General features: G+C 50.2%; 1 protein-coding gene and 1 long non-coding RNA gene across 2 annotated transcripts in view; one reads left to right on the forward strand and one right to left on the reverse strand.

Annotated features, from left to right (window-relative positions):
• Positions 1 to 2,052: 2,052 nt before the first annotated feature.
• The window catches only part of GNG7 (G protein subunit gamma 7), a 45,067-nt gene continuing 31,086 nt past the window's right edge, over positions 2,053 to 16,033 (forward strand). Inside the window, exons 1-2 of the mRNA XM_086862330.1 lie at positions 2,053 to 2,167; positions 14,493 to 14,546. The gene's annotated coding sequence lies outside the window, so the exon portion shown is untranslated. The remainder of the gene's footprint in view (positions 2,168 to 14,492; positions 14,547 to 16,033) is intronic.
• LOC111940346 (uncharacterized) lies at positions 6,883 to 15,429 on the reverse strand. Its single transcript, XR_002869476.2, has 3 exons — positions 15,233 to 15,429; positions 9,654 to 9,827; positions 6,883 to 7,779 (listed from the first exon to the last, which is right to left on the reverse strand). It is a non-coding gene; the product is annotated as an uncharacterized LOC111940346 (long non-coding RNA).

Consider the following 16,033-nt stretch of genomic DNA (forward strand, 5'->3'; position numbering starts at 1 on the left):
TTCTGTGGCCTGGGCGGATCCGGGGCCCTCTGCGGGTGCCAGGGGACAGCGGGACAGGGACATGAGGACACTCGCTGCCAGCCCCCACCCGCTGGGACCCCTCAGGACTCTCAGGTATTTGGGGTGGCACCATCAAACCAAAACTCAGAGCGCTTCCAGAGGCTCCACAACACCTCGGGGGTGGAAAATCTCAGCTTCCCTCCATTCCCGGCTCTCCCACTCCCCATCTCTGTCCCCTCTGTCCCCTCCCACTGTCCCCCCGCAATGGCGACCTGTGCCCGCCGTGTCAGGGGACACCGCGGTCCTGCTGCAGCCCGGGGTGTCCCTCGGGATGCTCCCAGGAATCACCTCCAGGATTCTTCTCCCGGGAAGCGCTGGCTCCCTGCAGCCCTCCCAAACCTCACCCTGAGCTCCCAAAACCCAGCGCAGGACCGGGAGGGAGGATCCTCGCAGGGCGCCCGGAGCCTCCCCCGGCTCCAGGCTTTAAACAAAGCCGCTCCTGAGCGTTAATTAGCGGGATGAGCCACGGGATGAGCGCTGGGACGAGCCGCGGAGCGCTTCCCGTCGCTCCCTCCTCCGTGGCTGCATCCCATCGATCTCACAAATCCGCATTTTGGGACCCAAACCGGCTCCTGGAATCGTGTCTCGCGCTGCCGTGGGTGCTGCCTGGAATATTGGGAATTTTGTCCCCTCGTGTCGCCCACCGGGGGGGACACGGCGGCCCCGGCGCCCCTCGGGGTTCCCCCGCGCCCGGCGCTGCCCATCTGCAGGAAAAGCGGATTAGGACACGGCGGGCCGGGACATATGGGAGCAAACTGGATTAAAGGGAAAATCAGGATAACAGGATTATTGAGTTTTCAGCCCAATTCCAGCCGCCGGCCAGGGCTGTGCCGTGTGTGCCCGGCAGCGGGGCCACGTCCCCGCCGAGCTGGGGACAGCCCGGGCTTGGCGTTTCTCCACCTCAATTCCTGCTGGGAAGCGATGGCTGCTGCCCGGGGGACGCGGCTGTGTCCCCCCACCGGGACCCCCGAGGGGACACCGGGACCAGGCACCACCGGGACCCGCCGGCCGCGCTCGCCCGGTGCCGGTGGCGGCCCCCGGGGGGAATCAAAGCCTCGATTCAGGGCGTGATTTCCGCTCCCCCCGCTCCTCCAGCGTGACTCCCGCCCGCCGCTGATTCATCCCCACGGATTTTCCCCTCGGTTCCCAGGGGCAGCGGCTCCCCAGGGTGGGGGGACAGCGGGGCTGAGACCCCCGGCGCACAGGGCTGGGCAGAGCCCGGCGGGGAAGGGCTGTGCCCGGGGATGTTTGGGGAATCTGGGGTGCCCCAAGTCCCGCAGTGGGGTCACACAGGGGGTCTGTGGGACCCGCAGCCTTTCCCCGCAGCCACGCAGCGCTCGGGGGTCCCGGTGGAAACGGGGGGCGAACCTGCGGCGGGGCCGCTCCTGGGGTCCCTGCGGAGCATCCAGGAGCTCGGTCCCGCATCCCCCCGCATCCTGCTCCCCTCACCTGTGCAGTGCCGTGGGGTGGGGCCCCGGCATGTGGGGGTGTCCCGGGATCTCCTCCCCCGCCGCGTGTCCCCCCGGGGCTGCCCGGGGCAAGAGGGGGCGGTGGGCGGCACAGCATCCCCACGCTCCGGGGGCTCACAGGGGTCCGGTCAGGCTGCACCGAGGGCTCCGCAGGAGCACGGACTCGGGGGTCCCGGGAAAGCTTTGGGGGGGACCAGGGGACGGAGGGGACGCCACACACCGGGGGATCCCCGGGGCTCCCGGGGTGTCCCCTCCCGGTGCCTCGCGCCCCGGCCGCCACGTGCCCCCTCCCACATCATTAATATTAATGAGATGTTTATGAAACCACACCCCGTTTCCCGCCCCGCGCTCTGATTGGTCGCTTCTCCCGCCGCTCCTCCGACGGCCCCGCCCCCTCCCCTCCCTCCCTTCTCGCCGCCGCCGCAACCGAACTTGGCGGCCGCTCCCGGCCCCGCCCCCCGGCCGGACCTCCCCCCGCGCGCCGCTCTCCGCGCTCTCCCATTGGCTGCGGGCGCTGTCCGTCAGGCGCGGGGGGCGGGGCCGGCGCCGCCCGCGGGCCAGCAGGGTGCGTTGCGCCGCGCGGTGTCTGAGGCGGCGGCTCCGCTCCGCGCCCGCCGCGCCCGCTCCCGCCGGTACCGGTGAGGAGCCGCCGCGAGCGGGGCGGGACGGCCGGGGACAGCGGGGGGGGACGCCCGGCTGGCTCAGGCCGCGGCTTGGCGGAGCTCCCGCCCCGGCGCGGCCCTGCCCGGGGCCCCTCTCCGCCCGTGGGGGGCGGCGGGGCTGGGCCGGGGGCGCCCGGGGAGGTTTGAGGGGGCTCCGGGGGGCGTGAGGGGGGTGCGGGCAGGGGGAGAGGGGCGGGGAGCCCGAGGAGGGCGGCGGGAGGTTCTGGGAGGGAGGTGGGGGTGTGGGGGGCCCCGGGCAGGGCTGGAAAGGGGCTGAGGGAGGGGGGCTGAGGGAGGGCTGGGGGTACGGGGGACCTTGGGGAGGATAAGGGGGGATCGGGGGGTGGGAGGGGGCTGGGGGTACGGGGGGGCTCGGGGGGAGCTGGGCAGGAGAGGGGTGGGACAAGAGAACCCCTGGGCAGGTCTGGGGGGAGACTGAGCAGGGGTTTTGGGGGTCCTGGGGGGGCAGAGGGGGGTGCTGGGGCCTGGCCAGGGTGGGGGATTGGGATGAGCAGCTCCGGGGGTCCCCGGGGGGGGTCACAGCGCTGGGGGAGATTTCGGCACAAGGCTTGGAGCGAGGAGATGACGTGGGGCTGTTCGGGGGGCACGGGGGGGGGCTGTGGTGGACTTTTGGGGGGTCTCCAGGTTTTTAGGTGGAGGAATTGAGCGGACTGGGGGGCAGGGGGCGATGGCTGGCGCCGGGGGTGGGGTGGCGAGGGGCATTTTTGGGTGGATGAGGTGACAAGGGACAGTCGGAATGGATGAGGGGCACGGTTCAGCGCCAGCTGCTTGGGAAGTTGGGTGACTTTAATGGTGAAGCAGACCCTGTTTTGGGGTGAAAAAGGAGGTTGGGAGCTCAGCAGAACGTCCAACATCGCATAATTTCCTTGTTTGTTTCCCGCGTGCGAGTTGAGGGTGGGTTGGTGTGGAGAGGAGCCGGTGGCTGGCAGAGGACAGCGCTGGGATCCCGCCTGATCCAGGCAGGGTTCGGGAGGCATCGGGGAATTGTGTGGGTTACATAAAGGAGGGGTGGCTGCAGGATCTGGGTTTTGTGTTATTGAGGTGTAGAGGAGGTAAGTGGGTGCCGCAGACAAAGGGAGAGAGAGAGAAATCTGTCTCCTGCTCCTCACTTCCAATTAGAGGTGTGGAATGGGAAGCTGGGCGTCCTTTAGGAGTTGGGGAAGTGCAGGGAAGCAGGGATTGGAGCTGTGGGTACAAATCTGGGATTTGCCTCCATCCTGGGCTGTGGCCGTCAGGTGTGGCCTTAAACCAAAGCCAAGCGGGCTGGGCTGGAGCTGTGTCTGCTCTGAGCCACCCCTGCTGCTGTTTGGAGGAAGTTATTGTGGCTAAATAGGGTTTGTTTTTTGGGAAAACTGGTACCCTCCAGCTTTGTGAGCTCCTTGTGACGCTGCCCTGGACCCGTCCAATGGGGGTGATTCCTACCAGGAGAGAAATCTGGTGTGTGACAGACCACAGGAGTCAGCAAGTCAGTATTTAATCCAAGTAAACTCGAGGCCTTGGAGGCGATTGCTTGGTTTTCTTCAGTTTTTTGGAGCCCGGTGGTTCCTCAGGGCTGAGCTCAGGCCTCCATCCCCCCGGGAGGTCCCACAGGTCTTTGTCTCCCTGCCCTGTGGGATATCCACAGCCAGGTGAGCAGATCCTTCACCTCCCAGGTCAGCTCCGTGACCATAAAACAAATCCACGGGAATTTGTGACTCTGTAGCCACCATTCATCCCTTTCTTTTGCGGGGAAAAACGGGCAAAAAAACCCACAAACCACCCCAAAAAAAGCTGGATCAATACATTTAAACGGAGCTGATTGTCCCAGAGGTTTCCTCCTGCCATCTGTGGCTGTGACACGAATGGAAATGGCTCTTTTGTGTGGCTGCTGGGGCGGGGGGAGCTGCGACGCTTGACACAGTTTTGGTGCCCATTCCCGTTTTCCTGCTGTTCCCATCTCATCCCTGGATGCGCTGTTCCGGAGGGAATGAAAGCATCCCGAGCTGCCCTGGGCACGTTGATCCCTGTTTGAAGGGAGCACGGCAGGGATCCGAGCCGGGAGGGGAGCGTGTGACAGGGGACACGGAGCTCTGTCCCCTTCTCATCCCCCTTATCAGCCTCGTGCCCTGGAGCTCGTTAGCCTAACGAGGGACCCCGCTTCTCTTGGCTCCGGAGGAACTGGACACTCTTGGAAAAAGCTGATTTGGTGGCAGTTTCCTGATTTGGTGGCAGTTTCCTGATTTGGTGGCAGTTTCCTGATTTTACGGCAGTTTCCTCGCTGTTAGGGGATTGTGGCTGTCGCTGCCCCGTTAGAGCCGGGGCTGGATGAGCTCCAGCTCCGGAATAATCGCCCTGGGAACGCTCTGGTTCGTGGAAGGCTCTAAGTGGCCACTTGTCCAGTGGCCAGCGGGTGGGGGGAGCTGTTTGGGAGGAGGTGGCGAGCACAGAGCTGGAGCTGGCACTTAAACAAATAATTTTCTTGCCTTTTCAGCTCTAAAAATGAGCTCAGGGTGGGAAAAATGGGATGGTTTGGTTGGATTTGTAACCCCCAGTGCAGCTCTGGAAGAGTTTCCAGAGGCTGTGGGGAAAAGGGCTGGAAAAACCTGGAAAATCAGAGGGGGAATTTTGTGGTTGTTGGGGGATTCTTGTGCCTGGAAAAAGAGAGTGAGGGGGAAAAAGTGATTTATAAAATACGGTGTGTGTGTGTGCTGATGTGAGATAAGTGAGGGACCTGCTTGAGGCTGTAGAACCGGTGTTGATTTCCTCATTTTTATGAGAAATCACAGGAGTTGAGGTCACCAGAAATCCTGGGGTGGTTTGGCTTGGACGGACCCTAAAACCCATCCAGTCACAGGCAGGGACATCTTCCACTATCCACAGGTTGCTCCAAGCCCCAAAATTCCAACCTGACCTTGATGTGAGGAGCTCTGAGGTGAAAACCTCTAATTCCAATATCCTGGAATTCCTGAAACAGTGGAAACCTCTAATTCCAATATCCTGGAATTCCTGAAACAGTGGAAACCTCTAATTCTAATATGCTGGGGTTCCTGAAGGGGTGGAAACCTCTAATTCCAATATCCTGGAATTCCTGAAGTGATTTAGCCACAAAAATCTTCTTTGTGGAGTCGGATTCTGGATTTCCCAGCCGCAGCATCCCCGAGGTCTCTGCTCAGGGTGTCTCACCTGTTGCCAGGTGATTTCTTTTTCTTCATCTTCTTCTCCCCTGGCTTTTCCACAAACTGGGAACAGAACTAAAACCATAAATAAATCCAGTTCCCTGCCTGCCCGTTGTCACATTCAGACAAAAAACAAAAACCAAAAAAACCTCAAAAGCTGAGAGAGAGAGAGAGCTTTGTCTTAAATATTAATTAGTCCGAGATTTCCCCACTTAATTTGTACTTGATAATAAATTGCTGGGATTCAGAGAACTGGCAGAGCCCAGGCCTTGATTTTGGTCCCTCCTGTTATCATCTGCTGCCGCTGGGTCGTGCCAAAAAGGGCCTGGATGGAAACCCAGGGGACAAACGAGCCATTGTGCCCCAAAGCACGGCGGCATTTGGAGTTTCTGAAAGTGAAACTCGCTCGCAAACGCTCTCCAGTTTCGATCTTCTCCCCTCCCCAAAAAAAAATGTCACTTCTTGCACAATCCTGGAAAAAAATTAGAAGGAAAAAACTCATTTTTTTCCTCCTTCAAAATACCTGAGCAGCCAGGAATTAATTAAAAAAACCCACCCCAACAGAAAGTGTGTTTAATTTTGGGGAGTAATTGGTTTAATTGGGTGAATTCTCGCTGGTGGGGGCTCCGAGGGAGGTTTAATCTTTGTTTTAAGGGGGTGTGAGGAGCTGGATTTTTCCTGGGAACGAGCTGGAATCTCCAGCAGTTCGGGGTTTTTGTGGAATGGGTGGGGAGGGATTGGCTGTGACGTTAAGGACAGAAAAAATAAAAAAAAATAAAAAAAAAAAGAGGAAATTCGGGCACGCTGTTAACGCCGAGACACAAAACAGGAAATTTAGTTAAGGGTTGTGCTTTCCCATCGTTTATCGTGTGGTTTTTCCCCCCTCCTGACAGACAAGAAGGAGTTTTAAACTACTTCAGCCTGGGTTGGGTCTGTAGAGATGAAAACATTCCCGAATTTCCGCTTCAAGATGGATTTTTAGTGACTTTCCAAAAGCCGAGAAACCTCCTTTGTTTTCGTGTTCCAGAAAGCAAACGGGAGAACAGAGTTACTGGAACAATAATCTCGCTCCTGATGGGAATGGAGGAGCAGGAAAACGGGCCCTGATTCCAGAGGGAAGGAAATTCCCACTCTTGGCATTCCCAGATCCCTCTCAGGTGACAGCCAGGGATGGACACTCTCAACATCCCCCCATAAAAAGCTTTTTTTTTTTTGTTTTATTCCCAACTTGTCCCCTCCGGGAATAAAAAAGAAATCTATTTTTAAATCTATAGAATAGTTTGGAAAGGGTTTTTAGTTTTGTTTTTTTCTGCCCTGGAGGAATTTTGTCCATTTCTGCCTCATCTGCTGTTAGAAAAATGCACGAGATTGAAACATTCCTGGTGTGGTTTATCCCCTCCAGAGCTCATCCCGAGCTCGGGAGCTGCAGGAGGATTTCTCTGGATTTCTCTTCTTTTTTGGGAGGTTTTTTTGTGGCGTTTTATTTTTCATTTCCTCCACTCTGAGTTACTTCATTTTTATTTTTTTTTTTCTTGCTGGCAAGAGCTCGGTGTTTATGCTCCATAAATCCTGACGTGGCCCGGCTGCTCCTCCGAGAATTTATGGTGCAATTCCCAAACAAATGTTGGGAATTTCGTCAAACTTTTCTATCAGGGAGAAGAAATCGAGGCCTGAGGGACTCTTTATTTCCCTTTTTTATTAAAACAAGACCTTTTGGGCAGGCTGAGAATTGCTGGATGCGTTTCCAGCTTGGGAATTGTGTCCCTAAGTGGGGTCCTGGCGGTTCTGCCGGGTTCAGGATCCAGGAAGCTCCAGGTGCTGCATTTCCAGGGATCCACGGGATCTGGCAGCGATTCCAAGGAGCTCCACGCTCCTGGGTGAAGTCTTGGGAATCGTTTTTCCCTGTATTCCACGAGTGCTGTGGAATTCCACCGCTGTCAGGCAGGTTTAATTGCACTCATCCCAATTAAACCTTGGCATTCCCATCGTTTGGGTTATGGAATCCTGATCCATTGGCTTTTTTTTTAGGATGATCCGGTCTCTCTCCGTGCTTTTCCTTCCAATTTAAATCCCTGCTTTCCCTACGAACGCCAGGGAATTGTCCCGGGTTGGGAATAGGAGGTGTGGGTGACCCTGGATGGGCTTTTCCAACCCAAAGCATTCCATGGTTTTCCAGACCAGGAATGTCTGTCCATCAGCTCGGAGCTGTGCAGCACGCTGGGGGTTTTTTTTGGGAAACAAATCCACGATCCAGACATTCCCAGCAGACATTCTGGCACAGGCGGCAGCGTGATCCCAGATATGTCTTTATCTCTCCCGAGTTTATCCTGTTCCACTGAGCTCAGCTGGCTCCTGGTGCTCCAGCATCCCTGAGCTGAGCATTCCCTGCTCCTCCCAGCCAATCCCTCTTCCCTTAAAAAAATAGGAAAAGGAGCTGGGAAGAGGCTGGAGAATTCTTGAGGGAACTGGGAATGGCCTGGAGAATTCCTGAAGGAGCTGGGAGAGAGCTGGAGAATTCTTGAGGGAACTGGGAATGGCCTGGAGAATTCCTGAGGGATCTGGGAAAGGGCTGGAGAATTCCTGAAGGAGCTGGGAATTCCTGAGGAAGCTGGGAATGGTCTGGAGAATTCCTGGGGGAGCTGTGAAGGGGCTCAGCCTGGAGAAAAGCGGGATCAGGGGGGGACATTCCCAATCTCCACACATCCCTGGCAGGAGGGGACAGCCAGGGGGGTCCCAGGGGACACCAGGACAGGAGGGAACAGCCTGAGGGAGCTGCAGGTGGGAGAACAGCGGGAATTTCCTCATGGAAAAGGTGGCCAGGCCTTGGAAGGGGCTGCCCAGGGAGGTTTGGAGTCTCAGGAATCCCTGGAGGTGTCGCAGGAATCCCTGGAGGTGGCACTCACAGCTCTGGGCTGGGCACAAGGTGGGCATTGGGCACAGCTTGGATTTGATGATCCAGGAACAATTTTCCAACCAGAATCCTCCTCTGAATCCCAGTTTGGTGACTCCAGAGCCCATTCCATGCCTGTCACTGCTCCACAGGGCCTCACTGCAAACACATTTCTGGGAAAGGCAGCAAAATCCCGGGATTTGGGGGGGATTTACACCAACAGAGCCGCAATCCAAATCCCTTTACCAACATTCCAACATTCCAATTTATCCAATATTCCAGCTGTGCCAAGCAGCACCTTCACTCCGTGGGGCCGTGGCCAGGATTAGCCACGTTTCCACAGAGGTGAAATAAAGAATTCCACGTTTATCCAGCGGGAACCGCTGGAATCGGCAGCTGATGGATCTGGGTGGCTTCCAGGGATTAATCACGGGGCAACACCTACTCTGGGAGAGCAGCCGTGGCTGTAGGGGAAAAATTCCTTCCCTGCAGCCCCTGTGGGGCACTGACACGGAAGGGCTGGCTCGGGAATGTCGGTGGGAATTGCACGTGGATGGCTTGAGGTGAATTCCATTTATCCTGCCATTGTGGCTGGAATTTTTCCCATTTTTTCCCATTGTTTTTCCATTTTTTCCCTCATTTTCCCCCCATTTTTTCCCCAATTTTCCCCATTTTCTCCTCATTTTTTCCCTATTTTCCCACATTTTTTCCCATTTTTCCCCCATTTTTTCTCATTTTTTTCTCCATTTCTTTCCCATTTCTTTCCCATTTTTCCCCCATTTTTCTCCATTTTCCCCCCATTTTTTTCCCATTTTTCCCCCATTTTTCTCCATTTTCCTCCCATTTTCCCCCCATTTTCCCCCCATTTTTCTCCCAATTTTTTCCCATTTTCCCCCATTTTCTCTCCATTTTCCTCCCATTTTTCCCCCATTTTCCCCCCCATTTTCCCCCCATTTTCTTCCATTTCCCCCCCATTTTTCTCCCAATTTTCCCCCCATTTTCTCTCCGTGAGAAGCCGTGCTGTAAACCCAAATCCCACCCTCCACATTCACCATTTCCAGCTCGGAATTCCATCCCTTTTCACCGGTTTTTATGGATTTATAAATCCCTACACGCAATTCCCATTCCCACATTGCCAGGATCGATGGAATCAGCGCTTCCCTGCCTGCTGCTGAGGAATATCCCCATGACACCCCACTTTTAAGATTATTTTCCCCATTCCAACATGGATTTTAATTCCATTTTAACCCTCCACGAGCTCATGAACTCCCTTCTCTCGCCCCGTGGCCAAACTTCCAAAATCCCTCCATTGTTTTTTTTTTTTCCCATATTTTTTTTTTTCCCCTGTGAAGGTGTGAAAAACGCTGTTCTGGTGTTCTCTGGAAATAGTTCTCACCTTTGGAATAATACTGGAGAGAGGCAGAGAGCTGAAAATAGCAGCAGCTGCCATAGGCCGGGATGGAGTTGTGTTGTCAGTCATGGGAACAGAAATCCAATTCCACCTGCGGATCAGCATTCCCGAAATAGAAGAGGGGTTGTCAACCAGAGGAGATGCATTGTGTGTGCATCCCTGGGTGAGAGAGGGTGGGGGGGGAAAAAAAAAATAATCAAATCCGTGTTTTCCAGCGGTTGGGAAAACTTGGGAGAGCCCCCAGAGGTGTTTTTTGGGAGAGGCGGTTTGGATGGAATTTGGTGGTTCGGAGGTGAAGGCGGGGATAAAGCTGGATGTGATTCCGAAGGGATTCGCTCACAGGGAGGTTTTGCCGGCCTGGGAAAAGGTGGGAATGGCTCCAGGCTGGGGAAAAGCGCTCTGGGAAGGTCGGTGGAAGGGCAGGAAGTTTTTATGGGAGGCTGAACAAAGCTGGGTAGGAAATGGATTCACAGCCAAGGCAGGGGGGCTGCGCCGCTTCCCCGAATCCCAACATTCCCAAAGCATTCCAGGTCCAAACCCTCCGTTCTTCCTGCGATTTCAGAAGCCACAGAGCCTCTGCTGCAGCTGCTTTTCTCCACCAAACTTCCCCAATCCCATTTTTTTTAACCGTTTCCCCCCTGATTTATTCGTCTCATCCTCAAAACTCCCATCCCCTGCATAAATAAACCCTCCCTCCGTTTTTCCACGTAATTACGGGTTTGGATTCCTGCTGGGACTGATTGTATCCAGCTGATCCAAGAAATGCTGCCCATGGATGGGCTTTGGGGCTGGTGATTAAAATAAAACAGAATGGATGGGTGGGAAGAGGGGTGGGACTGGCCACGTTCCATTGAATCCTAGAACGGACGGGAAAAGCTTTTTGTCCACATCCCTGTTTTTCCTGAATGTTCTCTCTTGGGTTTTATCCCAGCGGGAATATTTTCTCCTCCGTGCTCTGGGTGGTTGGAAATTCCAGGATTTGTAAAATTTGGTATTCCTGCGTTTTCCCAGCTGGTAAATTTCGGTGGGATTATCCAAGGAAAAAACCAGTTTTTTGCCAGGTTTTGTGGAAATAAAATGTGGGATGATCATTCCATCCATTCCTCCCGGGATAACGACATTATCCCGATGGAAAAGGTCGTGGAGCTGGTGGTTGGAGTAGGAAGTGGAGGAGCAATTCTAGGATTGAATTAATATGAATTAATTAATTAATAATTTTTTAATTAATACCCGTCCCTAATGCCTGCATGCATTCCCATCAGCCCAAAGGAAGCGGGAACGGGAGAGAATTCCAGGAGCAGAGCTGGATAAAGCTGCAGCAGCTCTGTGTAAAGAGAAAAGATGGATTGGGAAGCGAGATCCCATCAATCCATCACCTCTCTGGGAATGGGAATTCGCTCCATTCCCTGCATTCCCAGCAGATCCCGCTCTAATCCAGCCCTATAAATACTCCCGGGTTGCTTTCCCGGCTGTCGCGGCTCCGGCAGGGATCTCGTTGGGAGCGGGATTTTGGGGAATTCCCAGGCTTTTGGGCGGTTGCTGCTGCGCTCTCTGAAGGGTTCTTGGTGGAGCTGGGAGCGAGGGTGACACGAGGAGAAGATCACTGGGATGTGGGGAAAATACTGGGATGTGGGGAAGGCATTGGGATGTGGGGGAAACAACATCAGGATGTGGGGAAAGCATCGGGATATGGGGGAAACATTGAGATTTGGGGAGAACATCACTGGGATTTGGGGAAAACATCGGGATATGGGGGAAACAACATCAGGATATGGGGAAAACATCAGGATCTGGGGAGAACATCACTGGGATATGGGGAGAACATCACTATGGGGGAAACATCAGGATATGGGGGAAACACTGGGATTTGGGGAGAACATCACTGGGATTTGGGGAGAACATCACTGGGATATGGGGGAAACAACATCAGGATATGGGGAGAACATCACTGGGATTTGGGGAGAACATCACTGGGATTTGGGGAAAACATCGGGATTTGGGGGAAACAACATCAGGATATGGGGAAAACATCAGGATTTGGGGAGAACATCACAGGGATTTAGGGAAAACAACATCAGGATGTGGGGAAAACATCAGGATTTGGGGAGAACATCACAGGGATGTGGGGAAAACAACATCAGGAGGTGTGAAAAACATCAGGATATGGGGGAAACATTGGGATTTGGGGAGAAGATCATCAGAATGTGAGAAAAACATCGGGATGTGGGGAGAACATCACTGGGATGTGGGGTAAATACTGGGATATGGGGAAAACAACATCAGGATGCGGAGGAAACATCAGGATTTGGGGAGATCATCAGAATGTGTGAAAAACATTGGGATGTGGGGAGAATATCGTTGGGATGTGAGGAAAGCAGCAGGATCTTTGCCCAGATCTGTGCCCTGGCCCCGTGTCCGTGGGGATGAGGCTCCTCAAATCCCTGAATTCTCTTTCCTTTGCTCCCCCTGTGCCGGGGCCCAAACTCTGCTTTATTATTATTATTTTTTTAAATTTGATTTTTTTTTCCCCCTTTTGCAGATGTCATTCTCTGCCACCTGACAAAGGAGCAGAATGCAGCAATTTTCCCTAACCTAAATAGTGGCTCTGTATTTCCAGCTCCCCTGGAACTGGAATTAATTTAGTGTGTGGGCTTTTTAATTGGCTCGTTGTGGGGAGGAACAGAAGATGAAATGCTGCAGCTCTGCCTTCCTCTTCCCTTTCTTCCCTGAAATCTCTGTCACTCTCCTTGTCTTTCACTTCCACCAGTCGCTGGTTTTTCCCTGGATTTTTCTTTTGTTGAGATTTCCCTCTCTCCCAGCCCCAGGGATGTCAGGGATGGGGCTGCTTCCTTCAGCAAATCCCCTGGGATGGCTGCAGGGAATTGGGAATTGTCTCTCCATTCCTGGTGCTGGGCAGGGGGGGATGGAGGGATCCATGGATGGATCCATGGATGGATCCATGCAATCAATCCCTCATTCCAATGGAGCCATCTTCAGACTCAGATATGGAATTGCACAGCCTGGGAGCTGCCAGGGGGGGATTTTCCCCCTCCACAAAACCAAAAAAAATAAAATCTCTTTTGGAATAAATTCAAAAATATTTTTTGGAATTAATTCAAATAAATAAATAAAAAAATCTCTTTTGGAATAAATTCAAAAATATTTTTTGGAATTAATTCAAATAAATAAAAAAAAAAAATCTCTTTTGGAATAAATTCAAATAAATTTTAAAAAAAATATTTTTTGGAATTAATTCAAATGAATTTTAAAAAAAATCTCTTTTGGAATAAATTCAAAAATATTTTTTGGAATTAATTCAAATAAATTTAAAAAAAAAATCTCTTTTGGAATAAATTCAAAAATATTTTTTGGAATTAATTCAAATAAATTTAAAAAAAAAATCTCTTTTGGAATAAATTCAAAAATATTTCTTGGAATAAATTCAAATAATTTTTTTAAAAAAGTCTCTTTTGGAATAAATTAAAAAATATTTTTTGGAATAAATTCAAAAAAAAATCTCTTTTTGGAATAAATTCAAAGCCAGGTCTGAGTTGATGGAATTTGTTTTGGTATTTTTTAATCCCAAACTCCTTGGATGAGCATGGAAAAAGCCACCTCGAGTGCTTTTCTCATCCTGACTCAAAATCTCCGTTGAGGATTTTTAGGATTTCATCCCCCTGCTAAAAAAATCTGTGAGGCAGGTCCTGAACTTAAATAAATAGTAAATAAAAGAATAAATAGTTTATAGTAAATAAAGCACCCCAGAGGACACAGCCCTCGTGTGGCTGGGTGGATTTAAATTGTTCTGGGGTGGGGTGGATTCCAGCAGGGAGAAAACAGGGAAAAAATGGGGAGAAAACAGGGAAAAAATGGGGAAAAAACAGGGAAAAAATGGGGAAAAAACAGGGAAAAAATGGGGTAAAAACAGGGAGAAAACAGGGAAAAAATGGGGAAAAAACAGGGGAAAAATGGGGAAAAAACAGGGGAAAAATGGGGAAAAAACAGGGAAAAAATGGGGAAAAAACAGGGAAAAAATGGGGAAAAAACAGGGAAAAAATGGGGAAAAAATGGGGAAAAAACAGGGAAAAAACAGGGAAAAAATGGGGAAAAAATGGGGAAAAAATGGGGAAAAACCAGGGAAAAAAGGGGCTTCTGGAAATGGGGTAAAAGGTGTGAGGTGCTTCAGGTGCTGGGCTCAAATCTGGGGTTGAGAGGAGCTGGAATTCCCTGTGGGATCCTTTCAATTGCTGGAAATTGTCTTATTTTATTTTATTTTATTTTATTTTATTTTATTTTATTTTATTTATTTTATTTTATTTTATTTTATTTTATTTTATATATTTTATATATAAAATATATTTTATTTTTTATATATTTTATTTAATTTTATTTTATTTTATTTTATTTTATTTTATATATTTTATATATTTTATATATTTTATTTTATTTTATATATATTTATTTTATTTTATTTTATTTTATTTTATTTTATTTTATTTTATTTTATTTTATTTTATATATTTTATATATTTTATTATGTTATATATATATTATTTTATTTATTTTATTTTATTTTATATATATTTTATTTTATTTATTTTATTTTATTTTATATATATTATTTTATTTTATATTATATATTTTATATATTTTATTTTATTTTATATATATTAATTTTATTTTATTTTATTTTATATATTTTATTTTATTTTATATTATATATTTTATATATATTATTTTATTTTATATATATTATTTTATTTTATATATATTATTTTATTTTATTTTATATATATTATTTTATTTTATTTTATTTTATTTTAGGAGATCCATCCTTTTCCCCGCCGTGTGCCGGAGGAGGTGGGGACACCTGCCCAGGTAGGTGCCAGCAGCACCCAAACACCCCCTGAGCCCCAAAATTCGGGAATTTCCCAGTGGGAATTTGGCTGGGAATGATCCCAAAGTTCTTCCACGCTGTGAGGTGCAGCCCCAGTGGGGACTTTTTTTTATGGAATTCCATTCTTTTCCCTGGAATTCCATTCTTTTCCCTGTAATTCCATTCTTTTTTTCCTGAAATTCCATTCTTTTTTCCCTGGAATTCCATTTTTTTCCTGAAATTCCATTCTTTTTTTCCTGAAATTCCATTCTTTTCCCTGTAATTCCATTCTTTTCCCTGTAATTCCATTCTTTTCCCTGGAATTCCATTCTTTTTTCCCTGTAATTCCATTCTTTTTTCCCTGTAATTCCATTCTTTTTCCTGGAATTCCATTCTTTTTTTCCTGGAATTGGCTGATCCTTCATGTCCATTCCATCCCCAACCCCCCTGTGACACCACAATATCATCGCTCATATTCAATATCACCACTCTCAATATCAATCAATATCAATATCAATCAATATCAATCAATATCAATCAATATCAATCAATATCTATCAATATCTATCAATATCAATCAATATCTATCAACCTCCTTTCAATATTCTCCATCTTTCCAATTTCTTCATGCCTAAAAATAAATCTGAGTTTTGCTGGAGAGACCCAAAGGTTGTCCAAGGTGACTGACCTGCCCCAGGAGCAGCTCCAGACGTGTTCCCTTCTCCTCCAAGGAACAACCAGCCAGGCCTGAGCTGTTTCTTGGCTAAAAAACCTCATTTTTTAGGAGATTCCAGCGGTTTTTTATCCTCAATCCTTATCAGGGTTGGGTTTGGAGTCTCCAAGAGAGGGCAGTGTGTCCCTGGCACTGGAGCCGTGTCAGCTCCCAGCTCCTCATCCCGAGTAATTAACTGAGAAACTCATTAGCGTGGCTGATGGGGCTGGGCAGCCTCATGTGACCGCTGCTCCTTTTTCTCTCCATCCCTGCTTCCTCTTACCTCGCTTTCCTAAAAAAAAACCCAACAAAATTCCATTTCCTGTCCCATTTGTGTCACTTTGCCCTAATTAGTGCCCTAATTAGTGCACTTGGGGTGTCCTCCAGGAGGGGAGGGATGGATTTGGGATCCCTGGGAGCCGCAGGTTCATCCAAACCAGGAGGAAAATGGGAAAAAAAGAGGAAAACTCAGGGAGGTTGTTCTTGTTGTAATTGCTGGGGAATGGTTGTGCTCCAGAGAAAAATCCTTGCTCACAAATTTCGATTTTGGGGATTTCGAGCCCTGCCCTGGGTGATTTTGGGATGCTGGCCCTGGATGCTGTTTTGTAGGGGATGTTTTTAGGGATGGGACAAGCCCGGCTCCGGGCCTGGATCTGGGAATATCCATGGAGCACAAAGGGGCTGGATTGAGTCTGTGGTGCTGATCCATGAGGGAATTTAATCCTGGGGGAGCTGGGGCTTGGAGCCAGGCCAGGGAAGGAGCTGGGAATGGGCTGG

Source organism: Cyanistes caeruleus, chromosome 25 (genome assembly GCF_971803275.1).
Source record: "Cyanistes caeruleus chromosome 25, bCyaCae1.hap1.1, whole genome shotgun sequence".
In the NCBI taxonomy this organism is placed as follows: Eukaryota; Metazoa; Chordata; class Aves; order Passeriformes; family Paridae; genus Cyanistes; species Cyanistes caeruleus.